The following is a 4,906-nucleotide window of genomic DNA, read 5'->3' as shown; positions in this document are numbered from 1 at the left end:
ATAGTCAGAGGCTTTTTCCCCGGGCTGAGATGGCTAGCACGCGTGGACACAGTTATAATGTGCTTGGAAGTAGGAGGAGAGGAGATATCAGGGGTAAATTCTTAACGCAGAGAGTGGTGAGTGCATGGAATGGGCTGTCGGCCACGGTAGTGGAGTTGAATACGATAGGGCATTCTATGAGACTCCTGGATAGGTACACGGAGCTCAGAAAAACAGATAATAGGTAACTCTAGGTATTTTTTCAGGGAAGGACATGTTCGGCACAGCTTTGTGGAGCGAAGGGCTTGTATTGTGCTGTAGGTTTTCGATGTTTCTATGTTTCTGTGACGCTGGAAGAAATTAAGGTAAATTCTCCAGAAGGTGAAACATAGATATCGAGAAATACTCACCCGTTTCTGGCTGATAATGTCGCTCTGTCAATCACAGGTCAGGCAAATATTTTGCAAAAGCAATGAAAAACCCTGCAAAATAATGAAGATAACTGTCTGAAGTAAATGAGAATGCAGGAGACTGCACCAAACTTCAGGCGTGTTCGGATGGTTTTTCTGGATCTTCAGTGAGCGGTACCTAAGCACACAGGCCTACGTGCTAGATAGTTTTGTTGCGCCAACTCTGCAACGAATTTCCAGATGCTGTCTCTCCGGTGAATAAAATTACTGTCATTGTCGTCCTGAGAATGTGGAGTTTGGAATGGTCAAATAAATATCGTATACATGTATTACGCTAAATATCTTCGACTATAACAAGCATTGAATTACTAACGGCTCAGTGAAACGTGGGTCTTCCACCTTCAGGGAAACATATACATTTACTTCATTTTACCCGCTTACAAACTCCCTGCGTTAACAGAGAGCCATTGTGCTCTGCCAAAGATCAGATTTGATGCTTACTTAGTGCACGTTGTACATGCTATGAAAGAGACCAATTATTAACATTTCTCTAATTAGCAGCTTAAGTTTCATGCCAAATTAACATCTACAATACCCGTCATTTTAAAATGTTGTAAACAGTGTCTTCTTTGCACCTCTGGTGGCGGGCTTGTCGTACTGTACCCAGCTGCAGCTCATCCAGTTTAATTCTCTCCTGACACCCAGCTCTTACCGGTGGCTCCAGGTAACTGTTTGCCTCCGACAGTGGCAACCCCGGTACAGCACGACGACATACAGGCTACACCAGGTGAGGGTAGCCGCCAGACTTGAACCCCCGTGAGTTAGTGATTTGCTACCCAAGCATGTGAATCCAGTTACCGGGCTCGGCGGATGAGATCAGCTATAAGATCCAACACCCAGGAAGGCGGTGCAGCAACGCTTCATGGAGAGCCAAGTCAGAACAAGAAACATAAGGTGTCATGGCTACCGCTGCAGCCGAGGAAGTCTCCATAGAAATCGCCACTATGGCTCTTGCAGAGAAAGTTTCTTTTTTTCAGTTTATTGCCAATGTGCGCATATAAGTAGATCGATATCTGCATAAATAGATATATAAGCAAATAGATACGTTGAGAAGGATTACATTTACGAGACCGATAATTTTATTCCCTTTCTGGGCTATGAGGAGACCATTGGGATTATTTTCCCTCCTTTCGAGCGACCAATTACTGTAAAGAACAGGACTATCACAGACCATAGGGATATCAGATACCATGTGATGTTACCAACGTTTGTTCTGACACACCACCGACAACATGGATAATGTCTCTGCCTGCCCAGTTCCACAAATGCCGCAATGTAATTATCTCATCACATTCGGTCCCACGAACTCTCACATAAAGAATGTCACTGCTTATTCAGAACCATCTTCAAATATACTGGTAAATTCATTGCTTGCCCAACGTCATGATGGACACAACGAAAACAAGATTCTTGACCGTAAAACCGTATCAATGTCCCCTTTATATATAAAAAAAATGCTGTTCAGCACAATACCACTATCAGTGGTAATGCCTTGCAATCAATGCTCACACTGTAACTGAATATCAGAACATATTGTTACATACCCCGTAGGTATCTTGTGACTATCTTATGACCATGATCTAATAGAGTATCTGGTGAGAATGATGCATTTGAATCAGTTTTAGAAGGCTTGTGAAAGAAAGCAGTGAGTGATAAGAAGCAGGCTCGTTTGTAGCGACATGGAAGCATTGAGTAAAATCTCTACTGATTATGAATATATTTGAATGCCAAAGTCATTATCAGAAAAAAAAACGTAATACTGGCGATCAAACTAAGTGGCTAAAGCAGATAGAAAAGTTGCTGGTCCAGCATCTCTATTGAGATGGATACAGGGAAGGGATTTGAAATAGGACGTTTGTGCTGGACGTAGTGACGCAGCTCCGCATGGTTATGACGATAGGCAGCCCAGTTCAAAACATCTGCTGCCAGCATTTAACCAAATAATCGAGTGCTATTGCCATTACTCTCACCGTTTTCCCCATTGGCGACCAGAATGAAATTAGCAATGGAAGGAAATAGGGGCAGGAATCTGAAAGACCAATTTAACATGCACTACATAGTTTGTGCCTCAACACCTGAGAGATATTGATCATGATATTGATGACTGGCCTTGGATAACCATAGTGAACTTTTAAATTGAACTGATCACGGGAGAGCAGAGCACTGTCTTGGTGCTGCAGAGCAAAACAAATTCATTGGACCGTGTTTGTATGCGAACATATCAAAATGCTATAACACATAGCAGCTTTATAAACTTTCAGAATCACATCCATAAAATTTGATCTCTGCTGAGAATACAAGGACAGAAGAAGAAGGGCAGAATCGAAGAATCTAGGAAGTTACGTTTGGGTATTTGCAGAGCATTGTCACGGTCCAGTCCATGAAAACCACGTTCCGGTACACGGTCCTTCCGTGGACTCCAGACTCCGGGTCTTCCGGCTGTCCCTAGTATCATTTGGGCTTCAGCATAGGCATCTGATTCTCGTCTTCGTGGCCAGAAATATAAGTGGCTCTGGGTTCGAGTGCAGGTGTTGGTTCGTCTTGTCAGTATCCTGTCCTCGCCTCTGCAGGGTTCGTCTTGTCAGTACCCTGTCCTCGCCTCTGTGGGGTAAGTCAGGCCGTCTTTGCCGTTACCCTGAAACTGGACTGTTCCCTTCCCTTCCCCTTCTTTCAGCAAACCACCTGAAGCCTTGCCTGCCAACTTATCTGCATCCTCACCTGTATCGCCACTAAGTTTAGCCGCTGGAGTGAGACCGGATCCTTGCCATGCCAAAAGAATGAACTATCTATCGTTGAGCTTGGACCTGTCTCTTTGTGTTCCCGTGTGTAGTATCCGTGTATGAGTTCCGGCCCTTTGTCCTGTCCCCAAGGAGGGGGTCGTGACTCTGTGTAAGCCCCGGACCTACGTCCTGTTCCCAAGGAGGGGTCCCGGCTCTGTGTTCAGTTTTACCGTGCTCGAGTCCAAGGCTCAGTAGGCAGGCCGTTTGCCGCTACTCGAATGGACTGTGGTTGTTTGTCGTTCTGTGTCTAAGCCCAGTCCGTTTCCAAGGCTCGGAGGAGGTTCCAGTCCGTGTCCAAGGCAAGATGTCTTTAGACGTGCTAACCAAGTGTAACCAGATGAGCGGCAAACATAAAAAAAACAGAAGAACTTAAGAAATAGAAGCAGTGGTAGGCTATTTGGTCCATCAAGCACGCTCCGCCATTTAAATAGATTATGGTCAATCTAATCACAGAGTCATCTTCATCGACCTGTCTTTTTGTCCATAACACTTATTTCCCCTACTATGCAAAAATATATCCAAACTTGTATTGAATATATTTACTGGGGTAGCCTGCACTACTTCATTGATCAGAGAATTCCGCAGATTCACGACTCTCTGGGAAAAGTAGTTCCTCCTAATCTCCCTCCAAAATCAACATCGCCGAAATGTGAGGCTATGTCCTCAAGTTCTAGTCTCACCCACTAGTGGAAACAACTTTCCTTCCTCTATCTCACCTATCTCTTTCATCGTTTTATATCTTCCTACGGCGTCTAGCTCCAGGCCAGAGTCTTCAAAAGAACCCTGAAAATGAAGAAAAAGAGATATTAAAGATAGAAATAGTGCTGTTTCCGAAGATGCAAGCAAAGCAGGCTCCGTTAGGCTCCATCATCCTAAGCTTCTCCCTCCAATTATAAGGGAGGCATCACACTAAAGGAATATACCTTCCCTCCACTACTCAGGCGGTAAAGACCTTAGATCCGAATTGAAGGTCCGTGTGGCAAAGGTCCAAGTACAATGTCCACATCTGATTGTCACGGTCCCGTCCCTTGACTCCTCATTTTCCTTAAATTCCTTTTTTCCTATGTTCTACCTGTCACGTTGATTAAGGCAGCTGATTCTCATCCGAATCGGCAGAATAAAAACTCCGGCTTCCATCTGCTCTGGGCTGGACCGTTACTTCCGCCACTGTGGCGATGTATGTTCCGTCCGCCGAGAATGGTGGATTCTAAGTTGCTTCTGTGCCTGGGGTTGCTTCGGGAATTCTGTCTCTTCATGTCCAGTTAAGTGATTGCCGGCCGTTTGCCGCTACTCCGAGTCATGCTACGAATTGTCTGTCGTTGTTTGGTTTTGTCGTCTTCGTGTCCGGCTGAGTATTGCCGGTCGTTTGCCGCTACCCCGAGTCACGAATTGTGTTTTCTATATTCTGAGTTCCGTTCCCGCGCTGGCTGTATTAATTCTCCCCCGTGTTAACAGGAGTAGGGCATTCCACCCTCTGTTCTTTCCCGGCCACGCTCATCCCCTGGTCCACATCCTTACTCTGCCTAAAAACTCCCGAGTCTTGCTGTCGTGACCCGGGTTCGATCCCCGATTCAGCTTCGCTCTCTCCTTGGCTCCCCTCGACCTATTCCCCGGCCTTCCTTGCAACTATTAGTAAACACACTTTTGTTAATACTACCTACGAGTCTGTGTCCAGCA

This window comes from Hemitrygon akajei, unplaced genomic scaffold (genome assembly GCF_048418815.1).
Source record: "Hemitrygon akajei unplaced genomic scaffold, sHemAka1.3 Scf000062, whole genome shotgun sequence".
Classification (NCBI taxonomy): Eukaryota; Metazoa; Chordata; class Chondrichthyes; order Myliobatiformes; family Dasyatidae; genus Hemitrygon; species Hemitrygon akajei.
This window is presented reverse-complemented; position numbering follows the sequence as displayed.